General features: G+C 40.7%; 1 long non-coding RNA gene across 1 annotated transcript; it reads left to right on the forward strand.

Moving 5' to 3' along the window:
* Positions 1-2,099: 2,099 nt before the first annotated feature.
* LOC309366190 lies at positions 2,100-5,158 on the forward strand. The gene is made up of 3 exons (XR_014166562.1): positions 2,100-2,264; positions 4,657-4,734; positions 5,008-5,158. It is a non-coding gene; the product is annotated as an uncharacterized lncRNA (long non-coding RNA).
* The last annotated feature ends 11,921 nt before the right edge of the window (positions 5,159-17,079 follow it).

Here is a 17,079-nt window from a genome sequence, read left to right on the forward strand (position 1 = left end):
ATCATCTTCTTCTTCCTACAGCTTGGGGAAGGGCTTCCCAATCCACCTCTCACTGCCAGCCAGCTGGGGGCAGGGGTTAAAATGAGGTATATTCCTTGTCCTCAGACACTTCTGAACACTGGGGAGGTGTGGAGCTAACAGCAGCTCCCTCAGCATGACTTTGGGAAAGCAGGTGGAGACCAACACTGAACAATTAATACTCTGCTCTGCTGCTAGGGTAGGGTGACCCTCAGGGGAGAGTGGGAAATGTGTTCCCTTTGGTCTGACCCTAATTGGTTGCCTGAATGGATTGATCTTATCTATCCTGTTTGCTACAATTCCCTGAGTTTATTTGCTTAATAAAGCTGTAGCTCTTTAACCAAAACTCTTGTCTTGAGTCTTCCTTTTGGGGCGGGGTGTAAGATGTAGGGCAGATCCCTGCACCTGAACAGACTCTCAGGAAGGATCAGAGACCAATAGCAGTGACAAGAGACAAAGCTGTTTTTTAAAAGAAAGAAAGAAAATTGCTGTATGCCTAAAATTTCTTAAAGAATCCCAATGAGCAGTTTCTGATCTTCTATCAAAAATATGCAACTTTCCCCTAAATTCAGGCTCCATGGCTGAAGACTGGAAAGTGGCCAAAGTAACAGCATTAAAAAAAAAAGAAAGAAAAGCAATGGATCCAGGGGGATCCAGAAAAGTATAGCCCACATAGCTTAAGAACTGTTCCAGGAAATATGGTGGAAAGCATCGTTAAAGATTACCAAACATATAAGAGAACATGTCTTGCTAAAGAAGAACCGGCAAGTTTTCGATATGAGTAAATCTTGTCTAACTGGAAGGGTGAACTATGTTCTTACCCTCAAGTGCATACATAAAATGCATGCTTAATCTTCTAAGCATGGAATATTTCCAATCCATGATGAGGCAGTATTCCTCTGAAGAGTAGTTTCAGGAGTACAACATCAGGAGAGGACCATTGGCTTCCGGTCCTGCTTATGGAATTGCCAACTGGGTCTGATTGGTCACTGTAAAGAACGGGATGTTGGGCTAGATGGGCCTTTGGCCTGATCCAGGTGCACTCCATTTATTTAGCGAAGATGTGTAACTTAAAATAATTTTACATGGATGCAACGATGCCTAGCCATAGGTTTCTCCTAATTTTATAGGCTATAGCAGATGTTTTCCAAGGCCTAAATTGTGCTAGAATTGATTTATGAACCACACTTGCCTTTTAGTTATTCTAGTCCTCATTATTCATATTCATTGCTACCCACACTTAACCTTTTGACTCTCATCCCTTCTTCTGAATGATGCACACACAGAGACTTTGTTCTTTCTGACATGCCTTATCATTTTAATCTGTCATCTATTTTTCCAGCCATTAGAAGATCCCAGGCACTCTGTATCTATAATCTGTTTACATTCTTTGTTATTTTGTTTTAATGTTCTTTTCTTTCAACTCTGCCTCTCTCTCTTTAAGTTGTTATTTCCCCTTTGTTTGATGCCCCTTTGCTTTTCATCATATGAGCCAAATGTCTTCGACTGCCACACTGTAGAATACGGTAGTTAATGTCACTTGTGAAATAATTTAGGCTGCAAGGGGATCTCAGTGTAAATTGTAGTGTGCAATATATGGACACATTCCCATACATATATATATATATATATATATAGCTGATGACAGATTCAGTCCCTTTTGCAGCTTTTATTTAAATGGAAACTAAAAAAAAATACCTCGAATGCAGTCATTAGTTCTCAAAGTTGGTTTTTATATGGCTGTAAAACCATTGGCCCAAACCCACGATAAAGTGGTTTGCGTGACTCCACTAACACAGTTAGACTATGTTGGCATATGTTGGTTACCACAGCATCACTTGTTTTGTGCTGGTTGGCACACAAAGTCCTACGTATGTTGCTCATAATGTCACCTCCATTGTTTGTACCCAATTTCCTGAAAATTGTTAGGAAAAAAAACCCTACTGTCATGTTAACTGGCAAAGGCTTCCAGTATTTCTGGTATTGCTCACAGTTTTAAAAGTCAAAACAGAACACGTAGAATCTACTTCGGCAGTTTCTAGCCAAATTCTAAGCCCGCCCTGCACAAATTGTGACCCACCTAACCAAACACTGCCTAGCAGTTGTGTACTATAAGCCTTCAGCGTACTTTATGACTCTTCCTGGCTTTGTAGATCAGACAGGCAACAAAACCAAGAAACTTATGAAGTCCTGGTGGGCTGTGTCCAGTTTGAGAGGTCGCAAGTTGTGCAAGGCTGCTCTAAGGAGTAAGAAAGTCCTTTCAATACAACAATCAGCCTCTTTTGCTACACCCAGCTTCTTTCCATAGGATTAAATGGACTGAGCTATTCATCTCCATCTCCATCTCTCTGATATAGGATACCTTAATTCTGTTTTCTTTGGGAGGGGGGCTTAGAGGAGGGGGGCAACATTGTCTTGTCCACAAGTTCATGTGGTGAAGTTCATGATCCATGTGCCCTGGTGACGTTCATGCCCTTGAATGAACAAGGCTTAGGATGCTCACATGATGTGATAGGAATATTGTATATAGTAATACATAAGAAAAGTGCATAATTTATAGCACTTATCATCTTCATGATATGATAGTTATCTTGACAATTGTAATTATATGACAGAATGTGAAAATTGGCAGCACAAACTACAGACTACTAAAGTGCTTTATCTGACTCCATGGTTTTTAATGTGATTTTACTTGAATTATATCACATGGAAAACCAGGTTTCCTCCCCCCCCCCAAAAAATTATCATTCTTCCTCAAAGTAGTCACTTAAGTTGCATGCAATTCACACTTGGAAAGTGATATATATATATCTATTTATTATACATATGTTTAAAAGTCTTTCAGATAAAACTTCTGAGGGTGAAACTAGACCAGGGCAAACAAAATTATATAGGGGGTGGAGCAATGCCCCTACGGGGAAAGGTTGCAGCATTTGGGGCTTTTTTTCTTTTGAGGCCAGGCAAGTAAGAGGTGAGATTGCAGAAGTGGGCAAAATTCTGCATGTTGTGAAGAAAGTGGGTAGAGAAAAGAATAGACAGTGGTACCTTGGGTTAAGTACTTAATTCATTCTGGAGGTCCATTCTTAACCTGAAACTGTTCTTAACCTGAAGCACCACTTTAGCTAATGGGGCCTCCTGCTGCCACCACACCACCACTGCACTATTTCTGTTCTCATCCTGAAGCAAAGTTCTTAACCCGAGGTAATATTTCTGGGTTAGTGGAGTCTGTAACCTGAAGCATCTGTAACCTGAAGCGTATGTAACCCGAGGTACCACTGTATGAGAAATGGAAGAAAGGAGAAGCAATGAAGGAAGAGTATACAAGAGTAGCCAACAGTTGCAGGGGAAAGGTTAGGCAGGCCAAAGCTCAGAATAAGGCCAGAGAGGATAATAATAATAATAATAATAATAATAATAATAATAATAATAATAGGCTTCGAAGCAAGAGGAAGGACAAGTATGTGTATGTTTGGATGTATGTTTTTTTATTGTCTCTAGCGACAGAAGAAAGAGCTGCCCATGGAAATTAATGGAAAAACCAAATATTGTTATGTATATGGGATAGGGCATATGTGTGTTCACCTACTTCTACTCCCCCCTGCAAGATATAAAACCAGCCAATGAGGACTCAGCATGCTCATTGGGCACAGAATGTTGAATGTGGGGGAAGGAAAACCCTGAGGGAAGAGGAGCAGAGTGGAGCAACTGGATCTCTGACCAGAAACACGCATGGCCTCACTTGTAATTTATTATTACATTTTTTACATTTGCACAAATGCCAGCCTTCTAAAATAATAATTAATGGAGCAATAGTCATCTGTGAGATGTCAGGTCGTCCCTTTAAAGCACATGGACACACATTTATTACAGTACAGAGTCAAAGCCTGAGTATACCACTTTCAAGATGAACTCATGAACTGCTAATCTTGCTTCTTATATAAGAGACAGAGGTGCCATCATCATATGAGTCTGTTTTCTTATTGGAAAATCACCAAAATACAGTTCTACATTGCTCGGCTGATATAGATAAGAAATACTGAAGTAGCAATAATAAATTAATGGCCATGCAAGATGAAACCCCAGTTGCTCAGACGGCTGTCTCCACATAATCTGTATTTTATACAAAAGGAGAAAGAACTCTATGGAATTTCAGCTGTGACCGGATAAAAACTGCCAACAAACTGTGATAAGAAAAGTCTAATGTGCTTATTAATCATGTTTATAGCTCCTCATTTGCTGATATATTAGCCCAAACTCCCCCTTTTAAAAAAACACCCACTGGTAGGTACATTTGATAGAGCCCTTATTGTTGTTCCTATTTGCATTAATTAAAACTAATTGACCATGATGGGTTTTACAGTAAATCAAATACTGTACTGTAGTAGATTTGTTTAATATACTGCATTATAGGATGGAAATCCTTGCAAATCAGAATACTTGAAGTAGCTTTGCTTCTCACCTTAGATCTTTGCATTTACTGGATAGTATTGCTAAATGACTTCAAGCTGACAATAAGGTATTTAAAATAATGTAAATGTTATGAACACTACCTTGTATTTCGCCATTCATTTTAATAATGTAGATTGTACGCAGTCATATAGGTTTGATTTGTTTATACTTTTCCATCGCTTACTATAGCAGAATTATAATATCAATCACTTATGAAACTCCAGCTCTTTGAGGCCACTTTGGAAGATGGAAGAAAGGGGATCCCAGGTGTTTCTCTATTTTACAGTTTATAGTCCTCAGTTTAAATAAGTGAAAACTTGTCCCCAGCAGCATTGATAATTTTGTCTTTGTAATTTCTCACGTGAGTGCCAAAGTCCTCTTCATTGTGGTTTGTTTGATTATACTTAGGACAGCATCACTTTTCTCTCTCTGCTATGGGTGTCTTGATAACCCTTTACTGTATGTGATGTTTACAATCTGCACACCAAATAAACTGAAACTATTATCATGGTGATTCCTCCTCTCATTATTGCTTTGTAGATGGCCAATGAACAGCTGTAAGCTACGCACCTTCGCCTTAATCACCCAAGAACAACAATCTTAGATAATAGCCATCCAAATACTTGTCCACAGAGTGGGTACAGCATAATGAGAAGATGCACAACAGCACAAGACAACATGCAGTGAAATAAAAAACTCTCTCTCTAATGACCCTAGAAAATGGTAGTTATTAATCCACAACTAGTGGTATCTGCGCATCTCATGAGACTATATGCCACTTGTGCACTATTAAAAACAATCCCTTTTGCTATAAAACAATACCTTACAAATTATTGGGTACCCTCTTATATTTTCCACCAGACTATTTGGAGACATGTCAGATAACCAGAGAGAAAAATGCTTAGCTAGTATTAGCTTTGTTTAAAGAAAAGTTAACGCACACATATAAACTAAATTTATATTAGGCACCTATATCCTATGTATACATAAATGCAACAATGAATGTCTTGTACGTAGCATAGTCTTCCCCATTAAATGCAAAGCAGAGGTATGATTCCTATGCGCACAGAAATGTGTGTGCTGATTGGCTCTTTCTATTACAATGAATGGAGAAGTTTTTATTGATGGGAGAGCTCCATTTGTTTGTGGGCCTCCCCCACTTGTAAGAATCCCTGGTTTGCATGGACTGGAGTGATTTTATGAAATATATCTTCATGATCAAACTCCAACTGGCCATGACAAGAAGCTTACAGGATTGAATTGGATTAGGGAGCAAATTTTAGACTGGGAGAAAATTTAGTGTGTACTATTATTGTCATTTTATGTTGCTGGGAATATTGTTGCACCCTTGTAACATATGAACATAAACCAGTTAAGATAGAGCCATTGCATTTGTTATAATGTTGTCTGATTGAAAGCACGAGAGCTAAAATGGCTCAGATCCAAATTCTCCATCCCAACGTGTTTGAGGATAGCAGCCATACACGGCTACATCATTTAGTTCATGACAAGCTTTTCCCTAGATGCCATGACTTCATCCATCCAGTTATGTTACTTGTCAAATGATAACGCTTTAATTAGCTGTTGAACTTTGGTATCCCCTGCGCACACTTCCCAATCCAAACGTTCACATTATCTGTACAAAAGTGCTACATGATATCCTTGTTGTTTCAGGAGAATATGGTTGCTATTCACTGATTACTCCACACTGCTGAAGATAAGGTTTCTAAACTCCTGACACTCTATTTCAATTTCAAAAAGCATGCAGAGGCAGCAAAACCTGCTTCTCTCAGAGTCAAAACAGAATAAGTCCATTAAGTATTACTTACTTTTCTTTTATAAAATATCTTACTGTTTTGTGATAAGGCACTTTTACTAATTTCACAATCTAAATGTAATTGTTTCCCTGTAAAGATATATATTTTGCAAAAGGATCACAAACATTATTTGGTTTGAAAACACTCCACTATGAAGGTAGGCTAGTAATATAACGTTATTACACAACCATTTCTCACTATTTGTGAATTTTTAAATTCTATTAACTGCCTTTTTGTTGAAGAGGTAAATATCCACTACCCATTTATCACCATATATGAATATGTTTTACAATGGGCATTTTCAGTTTTGTGTCTTGTGATAATGGACTATTGCATTTCACTATCATCTACGCATGTTTGCCTCCCATGAGAATCTGGATTATAAAGTTTAGTAATGGGCAAAATTCCAGACTATGTCCTGGATCAGGAATTCATAGTGTCTTTCCCTTCAGCTGCTCTCCAGCAGTTTCTCTCAGTTTTCTTTGAAAAACTTTATTTTGGTTTCATCGACTGGTTTCCAAGCAAACACTGCAAGATTAGATGCTATCACAGATGAAATTTCCTGCAACTGGTATCTGAGGACAGTGACAACTGACTGAGAAAAACCCTTGTTATTACAAGACAACTTGGGGGGGGGGCTGGAACAAATCTGTCTCTCCTCCCTCCCAAGACAACTGTTGGAGTTTACTTTCAGGATTGCAGTCCACATACTAAGGGCCTCCAGTCACTGACAGGGCCTGTTGGGTTCTGTAAGCCTGGCTATACAACACACTTAAGCCAAAATCTAACAAAGTGTTGACTGAATTCCAGCTGGTGACAACATATGGTACATTAGCAAGCTTATCTTGACTATCTCCATGTGCAAACAAATGTGCATTTGTTCCAGCAACAGTCTGATTTCTCCACTTACCCCACAGGACAGAGTATCGCCTATTCTAGGAACCTCAGGGAGGTATTTCATTAAAAGCATTGTAAAATCCAATTGTTGTTTCTCCAGACAATTCAAACAATCTAAAAGTGATAAATATTTTTTGCTAAAGAAATAAGATACTTGAGAACAATGCAAGGGAAGGCAGCTACATATGAATGTGTTCTTAAAAACTGGGAGGGTTTGCAGGCCTCTTCAAGCAAAACTCTCAGGATGGCATACAACAGAGGTTAAAAGCCAGAGTCAAATATAAACTTTCTTTCAGCAGAAGAACATAGTAATTCAGAGCAGCAGATTAACCTTTGTAGAATGAATTGATATTACTTGTTAATGGGGGGAAAGCTAGGGAAGTACGGTAATAGTGGAGTAGGAGAGCTGGGGGGGGAACCTCACATCTGGCAACCAATGTGCCCCTTTGGTTTCAGAGAGTACATGGGTAGACGAATCTAAAAAGCCTGGGACACAAATTTTCATGACCCTCTAGCAGCTATGAAGTATTGTATTTAGTGTTAACTCTGACCAAACTAAGCCTCCTAGAGCACGATACACAACAGGAGGCTTAGTCTGGGAAGGAAAGAGGGGATAATTGATGGGAGATGTTGGGAAATATGTGGGTGTGATAAAATAGAGCAGAAGGGAGATAACAAAAATAGGGGAAGGGACAGGCCTGTAGTAGTGCCAGAATAAAATATTGCTTTGCGATGCAGAAACATGGATGTGCAGAAAGATCTGCTCTGTATAAAAAGGGCAACAGAAGAAGTCACATAAAACTGGGGATATAGACAAGCGAGAGAGAACATACACCCTAGGATAACCAAAATGGTGCTCTCAGATGTTGTTGGGCTCAAGTCACCACCACCCCCAGTCAATGTGGCCAATGTCTAGGGAGGATGGGAGTTGTAGTCCTGCAACATCTGGATAACACCATATTGGCTACGCCTGTCATACACTGTGGGAAGCAAAGAGTAAGATGTGAGTTCTACTGAGTGAAAAAAGGAAAGGAAGGAGGGTTAACAGGAAGAAAGGCTTAGACTAAGAGCTACAGTAGTGAAGAGAAACAAGAACGCACAAAAGGTGTGCTAAAATGGTGTTAACAGAGAATGGGTTAAAAATGAAACACATAGTTTAATTTGTAACAAAAACTTCTCTCTGCATAGCAATGTGGTCCAATATATATATAGATATATATCCTCAATATATATAGAGAGTAGCTCTCAGTGTAACTTGAGTTGTGAACTGTTGATATTAACAGTGGTATCTGGACAGTTAGCAGGTACAAGATAAGAGCAAGAATGGTTTCTGGCACCAACACAGAGATACGATCCAAAACTTTGCCTTCAAATACTTCCATGGGAATGTATTTTCTTGGCCACACTAGAAGTTGCAAAACTTCTCAACAGCATAATAGTCCTCTTTTGTCTGGCATCTCCTATGCTAAATTTGGAAAGAATCCCGGAGCAACAAGAAACTGTTATAATCCACAACCAGGCCTGTTAACCATGTAAGAACAGGATATATAATCTCACAAATGTTATTTGTGGGATTCAGTGTGCCATTAAAGTGGTAGATATTTTCCTATGCTTTGGCTCTTTTCTTTTCTTTTTTTAAAGGGTGGGTAGGTTTATTATACCATTCGTTTTAATTTGAATTCCTTAATATCTCCACATAAAGGCACATTCTCCACTCAGACTGGTATTTTTCTTGGTTTATTTATGAGCACATAAAAGTATGGCTTCCGGAGCATAATCTATGCGAGCTTTGGGTTTTTTAAAACTCCACCCCATCCATAAGCACAACATGAAAAATAATTCCTCTGGTTCCTATACCCACCCACAGCAGTGTTTAAAAATGGTTTGGGCCAAAGGTCACAACAACGTGTAGTTCTGAGTATCGGATTGCCAGATGTGTGGCTCTGCTTTTCCTCTCAAATTTAAGAGGAAATGTAGAGCTAATCCAAAACCAGCACATTCAGAAAGGCTTGAGCTTAGCGTTTCATATTTGATATGGGCACCTATCATCCATTAGTGGACACCTAAACAAATGCATCAGAATTCAGCCAAAGATGGTGGAGTCAGTAGAAAGCCCAGGTTACATGTGACAAAACAACAACAACAACAACAACAACAACAACTCCAGTGTGGAAGCTCCCCAAATGCACACTCTATGCTTAAACACATGAGCATAGTTATATAAAATAGTGTTTATTATTAGAATGGGTTGCATGTGCAAAGAGGAGAGGAGCTGCATATGGCAAGTGTGACAAGTGTTTCTGCATTGAATAATATGGGGTTCTGGATTTATTAATGATGGTGAGCAGCTTTTACTTCTGTTGAAGTGAATATCCTCAAGTGGAGCACTTTAGTTTTCTCCCTGATAATGAGTTGTAGAAGTTCAACTCACTTATTTTATCTGATGACACTCATTGAGTGTCACAGGTAAATGAGCCACCTGCATAGGCTCCTGCTTTTATCTGCATAACTCTACACTGGATTGTTTTTTGAGTGAAGATAATAAACTAGAGAACATACAATAACTTTTTGAATATTCTCTTATCAGAGTGTTCAGGGTGAAAGTAGTTGCTTGGTGCAGAAGGAGAGAACCACAACACCCCCACCCCCAATACTATCAATTGTGAGAATATTAACCTGCTTTTAAGTCTGCTTGGTATCATCTCCCCGCTATCCAATGCTAGTTCTGTTTCATTTCCCTGTCCCCGCCCCTTAGTTACTGCTTCTTTCTTCTTTTTTGGATCAGTCACTTGATGATTCCAATGGCTCTGGGATCACTTAAGTGAATCAAATGATGTCACAAAGTTGTGGAGCTTATCAGATTTGGCTTCTGTGACAAAATCACCAAGGACAAATAAAGACAATTGACAGTGAGGACAAAGCTTTCATATGCAAGGAACATGTAGTAAACTAGATGCTATGAAGCCAACCAGATTTTGCTTCGTAATGACATCACTGAGGACACACACAGCCAGCTGAGAGGGCTCTATGTAATATATAAGTGGATATATTCACAGCAGTTACCGAAATGTTGTGAAAAGTGGAGCACTTTTCTCTGCTGCCGAAATGTTTGTGAAACACATTGAGCAGTTTCATTTTCTCTCGGCTCTGCATTTCACTCATGTCATAATTTTGGAGCCAATACACATATTACATTTTCCTGCCCAGAACGAAGAAGGACAAGCTACGTATGTATACGCTAACGCAGCAGTTCCAAAGTAGGTGACACCGCCCCGTGGGAGATGGTCGGATTACCTTAGCAGGGTGTGCTAAGAGGCAATATTTGGAAGGAGTGTCTTTTGTTGTGCTGCAGTACAATAGTGCAATAAAGTAGGAAAAATGGGGAAGCACTGCAGAACAACTAAGAACATGGAATGATGCGTGGATGAACCAGTATAAAGTCACCACTAATGCACTATAAAGTCACCACTAATGCACTATTAGGGACACGGGTGGCACTGTGGGTTAAACGACAGAGCCTAGGACTTGCCGATCAGAAGGTCGGCGATTCGAATCCCCGCAATGGGGTGAGCTCCCATTGCTTGGTCCCTGCTCCTGCCAACCTAGCAGTTTGAAAGCACATCAAAGTGCAAGTGGGTAAATAGGTTACCTTCCGGCAGGAAGGTAAACGGCGTTTCCCTGCGCTGCTCTGGTTCGCCAGAAGCGGCTTAGTCATGCTGGCCACATGACCCGGAAGCTGTACGCCGGCTCCCTCGGCCAATAAAGCGAGATGAGCGCCTCAACCAGACGACTGGACCTAATGGTCAGGAGTCCCTTGACCTTTACATAATGCACTATTATGCCATGTTGCAGAATACACTCTCAGAAGCCACTTCCGATTTCATGTTGCAGAATCCCTGAGAGGCCCTGAGAATCCTTTACTAATCATTCAATAGGCAGCAAGTATATGGGACTGGATGCTGACTTAATGATGTGTGGATGGACCAGTATGGAGAGCCAGTGTGGTGTAGTGCTTAAGAGTGGTAGTCTCATATTCTGGTGAACCGGGTTCACATCTCCACTCCTCCACATGCAGCTGCTGGGTGACCTTGGGCTAGTCACACTTCTCTGAAGTCTCTCAGCCTCACTCGCCTCACAGAGTGTTTGTTGTGGGGGAGGAAGAGAAAGGAGAATGTTAGCCTCTTTGAGACTCCTTAGGGTAGTGATAAAGTGGGATATCAAATCCAAACTACTGTTCTTCTTCTTCTTCTTAATGGAGTTCCGCTGGTGCTGAAGAAAGTGGACCTGGGTAGCACTTTTCACCTTCCTCCACATCCGCCTGTGAAGCTTGAAAAGCGGAACAGTGAGGAGAGAATCAGGAATAAAACTGGTTCCTGCAACTTTCCTCGAAAAGCAAGTCTTTACTGGATACCCATTCCCTGCCTTAACAGAAAGAGCCCTTTTATTCATGCAGGATCAAATCTGGAATCAACCTACAGTTTGAAAATGAAGGTGTATCTACCTTCTCCCTCTCCATTCATCCATTCTAATTCTAACCAGAGTCTGGCTATGTTACATGACATCCCCGCCCCCCGCCCCAGGCTCATGTGTTTTTCCTCACATGAGATCCCCGTCTTCATTTCTATTCTTCATCTTATATTGTATATACCCTGTGAATGACACTACAAGTGCTTGCATGAAAGTAACTGTGCAGTCACTGCTCCCCCCCCCGCCACCAGTGCACTTTCATGAGAAAATCAGGCCAGAAATACATTGTTCTGGAAAAATACACTAACACTCACTGGAATATGTTTCCAGTTACTTTTTATTGTACTTAAGGCCTGGAAGGATACATGTACTGTAACTTCATAGGACAATAGTAAGAACTCTGAAGGAAAATATTATGCTGGTGCCATTAGGAGGCAATTGGTTTGGACCAATTAATACCTTCACAAGCCTTTCTGAGGAGGAAAATAAATAGCTGAAAAAAGAACAGTAGCAAAACGGCAACATTAATTTTTAAATCGCTTTTCGTTTGCAAAATGTTTTACAACTGCCTTCGTTACCAGCTCTGGGTGGCTCAGGACTTTTTTGTCTCCATGACAACCATGAGGCTGTATCCATACCATCCACTGTCCCATTTTAAGCAGGGCATCCCAGAATTACAGAAGCCAACCTGGCTGTCCTGTTTTAGCTCCTGTGTTCCGGCCATGCCAGAGCACGGGATCAAAAGACACACAGTTTTTGGTCCTGCGCTCTGGCACAAGTCAGTTGGCTCCCACCAGAGCGCAGGTCAAAAGATGTATGGTTTGGGTGCTGGCTCTCACCTCATGGTTGCACACCACCACCCCTTCCTCCTTCCAGAAGCAGCGATAGCATCTGGGAGGGGCACTCTAGGAGGCTGAAGCAGGCAAGCGCCCACAGCCAGGTGGGGCTCATTAGCTCTTGGGAGGAGGTGTGTGGTTCCTCAACTGAAGAAGGCTTGGAACAGGTGAGGGTCACCTGCCTCATCAAGCCCAGATGCTGCAATCAGCATGCAAGGTACAAAAGGGAAGCAGAGCTGAGGTGCTGTGTCTGTTCAACTGCCCATGTTGATGGGCCTTGGCTTGGTTACCCCTGGACCTCTGGACTACTTGAATTCATGCTGGACTGCATTTCCTGATCCTTGGATTTTAGACTTTGCTTGTGTGGTTTGACTCCCAGACTTTGGACATCCAGGTAGGCCAGGGGTTCAGGACACTGAGGGAGAAGGGGTGGGTGGGGCATGAGGGAGAGTAGTGGGGATTATGTTAGGTCATGTCCTGACCTATGTAAGATTGCCCTGTTACAGAAGAATCCATAACTTTTTTGTTCTTTCTGTCTTTGTGTTCAATCTGACTTATTCTATTAAGTTTAGGTGTATAACCCTATTATTAATTTACCCTCTCACCCCCCCACCCCGTAGTCATATTTTGCAGAAGCAATAGTGACGAATTCCCAGCTTTTGGCAGCAAAATCTCTCTGATTAACCTTGCAGAATCCATTTATCAAGAATATTAAGTATTTTATAGTTGTTGATGAGCATGAATGAGATACTTGGAAAATCATATGCACCTCGCTTCTATATTAGCAGGCCCCTCAGAAAGAACCATTACTTAAATTCTTCATATCTAAACAAGATAAACCCAGACTCTCATAAATGAGACTGGCTCTATTTGTTTTAATGACTTATTGGAGTCTGGGAAGATTTGCTGAGCCAAGTCTGAAGCTTGATAATATTCCACTATGCAAAAAATTCACCATCAGACACATCATTATTTTCCACATAAAAGAGGAATTACCTCATGTTTTCATAGCATTGACAGAATGATTAGATTTTAGCACTACAGGCATACCTATGGTTTCAAAATTGATGCTGCTGCTTTCAGTGTGGAAAGACATTATTTTACAGTTCTTTAATTTGGTCCCACTTATCTATTTGTGGAGCATTTACTCCTAATGCTGGTGATGGGTATGAAATACAGGCCTACAATAACTGTTAAGAAGGGAGTCGTTTTCATTAGAAGATAAATTACTCTGCAGACCTGCCTCTTTGGATCAGTGGGATGATCCCTGTATCCTGGCTAGTCTGCTCCTTGCTGTTTGATAAGGCGTTCATAGGTGCCGAAGAAAAATGCCAAGCAAGGTCAAATTACCACTCCTAGGATGACTCCCAGGTTTGGACAGAAGACGGATATCATGGAATGAGAAAGACAGTGGAATAGTTAAGACTAGTGACTGACAGATACTTGGCAGCAAAGGACAAATGCTTAATGTCTTGAATCTTAAATACCAGATATCTTGTGGGAATAAATGCTGCCTCGAGATGAGTGATGTCATCTATGTGAATAAGCGCTCACAGAAACAGCAGGAGTCTGAACTAATTTGTGCCAACTTTTTGTAGTTTAGGCAGTTTCAAAAATGAAATAAATGCCATTTTTGACAGTGTCAAATGAAAACGAGTATTTCTATCGATGACAATGCCAAATGGCAACACCTATGGAAACTGGATGTGATGTTTCTTTGAAAGACATGATATATTTCATGGGCCTCAACCCAGAACTGGGATTTGTCACTTTGACCAAACAAGCACCTGAGCTAACCGAAAAAAAGTTCCAGAGCAAGAAAAAAAGCATCTAAGTTTTATCTTATGAACTCTGGATATAATAAGACAGATATGCATATATACCACCCAGGCAACAGAGATTGCATCAACATAATTAATCTGTTGTAAAAGTCAATCCTCAAAAGAAAATCTGTTGATCATTCAGTTCTACATTGCAAACTTGCAATTTCCCACTGTCCTTGAGTACTATTTGCCATTCATTATTACAGTGGTACCTCAGATTAAGTACTTAATTCGTTCCGGAGGTCCGTTCTTAACCTGAAACTGTTCTTAACCTGAAGCACCACTTTAGCTAATGAGGCCTCCTGCTGCTGCCACGCCGCCGGAGCACAATTTCTGTTCTCATCCTGAAGCAAAGTTCTTAACCTGAAGCACTATTTCTGGGTTAGCAGAGTCTGTAACCTGAAGCGTATGTAACCTAAAGCGTATGTAACCCGAAGTACCACTGTATTATTAAATCAGTAGTAAGACTCCTTTAGAACTAGAGAATATGCAGCAGCGAAAAGTAGTTTTCTAATACACTGGAAAGTATTCCCCGCCCCCAAGCTCACTTGAGGACAGAAAATGGGTGGGGGTGGCATTTTCAGATTTGACCTAAACACTTAAGATTGACCTAAACATTTTACAGGCTTTTGGAACTCTGTACTTACCTTTACAAATTTTGAGAAGCCTCAAAATGAGCTGCATGCTCTGAATGGTTCTTTGTAGGTCTGTGCTGTGATCACTCCCTAATATACTTATCACGCTGTCATGAAAGATTGTTACACCAGAGGCAAGTTGGGAGATCAATCATTGTAGCAAATAGGCATGGCGGGATATGTCAGTTTTGGTTCTCTGTTTATCGTTTTTTCCAATATTAAATTTATTATTCACATTTTCCAGCAATCGGCGGATTTTATTAAAATAATTTTAGTATGAATTTCTCCCGATACAGTTTATTTGCAGTATTGACTAGGGTACACATTTTATCAAGCATTTTGCCCCACTATATTTGTATGAAATTTCATCAACATATTGCTTATGCACAATCTCCTACTATATGCATTTTTGTAAAAATTATTTGGCTGGGCAACTGCATCATAAATCTGAGGAAGCACCAATTTCAAAAGACAGCTATGTTTCAGTTCACAAATTGTTTTAGAAAGTGCAGATTTGACAGATTTGGCTTCAAATGAGATCTGAAGCGAATTTCTTCCCCATCCCTAGTGGCAAGGAAAAAGGAGGTTGTCCTTTAACAAAATCAGAGCAATGTTTCCAATATGGCTGCTATTTCTTTATATAACCATGACTGAGAGAAAGAACCTTAGCCATCAACCTCCCCCACCACCATTCAAACTTCAAAAATATATGTACTAAAAGAAAAGGGGGCTAGGTTTTTAAGGTTTTCAAACACAAAAAGTCAGAGGGAACCCTTCCATAATTTGTCTTGCTTATACAGTACTCCAGAGTAGCAATTAAACTGTTCAGCTTTTAAACATCTTTTTTGTTGTATTGATTGGGGGAAGTAATAGGTTACAATTAACAAAGTATCCTCTTCCTTTCTCCGTAGGTATAGTATTTCTGTGTGAGCAGAGAAATGTTTGTGACATGGAGGGATATTGGTTTGCCCAACTGTAACTCTTCATAAAGGCAGTGTTGTTAGCAGGGGTGGATAAATTTGTCAGTTTAGATTTGTGTGTTCAGACCCAGAAACCTCCCCCCTAAATAAATTCACACTTGACTCAAAATTTTGGTTTGGTTTTTGGCAGAATTTAGGCCACAACTTTATTGATTACAGCAAGTGAATGGTTACACAGGCTCTTGTTCGACTAGCTCCCTGCCATTCAGGTAGTGCTGACCCATGGCACCAACATAGGTCAGCCAAGGGTGAACACCTGGATAAGCGGAAAGCCAGAAACAGGCTAACTCCACCACCCAAATGCCCCCCTGGACTCAGGCAAGGGCACAACCCCCTCTCAGGGGTTGACCAAACCATTGAGTCCCTGGATTCCTTTAACGGAATACCCTTCACATAGGTATGCCGAGAGCGTTCTCCCATCTCTATCACCTGAACCAGAGCCTATATGCAACCTTACAAGTTGTGATGATTTGCTACGCAGCAGGCGAAACCCAAATGGCAACAGCCAATCAGCCAAGTGGGGAAATTCCTGCTGTGCCCCTGTCCCAACGACAGATGACACACGATGACATAGCAAGGTCAAGTGCAACAAGCCCTAAAAGTAGGGAGAGGTGAGCAGGTGTTCCGAATGCATGCGCCAAAAGAGGAAGCTCTGGGTCACGTGCAGGGGCATAAATAGGTCCCTCAAACTGTTTGGACTGCGTCCCATTGGCCAGACTGCACCCAGCTTCGAGGGATCTACCAATCGGGTGTTGTGGCTAACCAATTGTACCCACCCACAACACAGGGTATCGGTTTTCCAGGTCTCACCGCAATACGTGCCCTCTTTAAGGGAGGACCCGATTTCTCTAAATTTCTCTTTACTGTATTCCAGTCAAAGTTTAATTCTCCATATTACCACATCAGTTTGGATTTTCTTTTTAAAGGTCCTCACGAACATTTTAGTGCAAATTTCTTCTAATATTCACACACTTGTATTGCAAGTTTTCCTAATTTACACCTTTTAGAAAAGCAATTTCTCCTAATTTTGGCAGCCAACTGCTCATGGGAGGCAGCACCAGCAGATGGCAGAGAGGAGAAGGAGGAAAAGGCAGAGCCTGAGATCACCTAGGAGAGATTCAGTTTGGGATATCTCAAGCCTAGGTAACCCAGCAAAA

The sequence above is a fragment of the Podarcis melisellensis genome (assembly GCF_964234715.1).
Source record: "Podarcis melisellensis genome assembly, chromosome: 3".
Classification (NCBI taxonomy): domain Eukaryota; kingdom Metazoa; phylum Chordata; class Lepidosauria; order Squamata; family Lacertidae; genus Podarcis; species Podarcis melisellensis.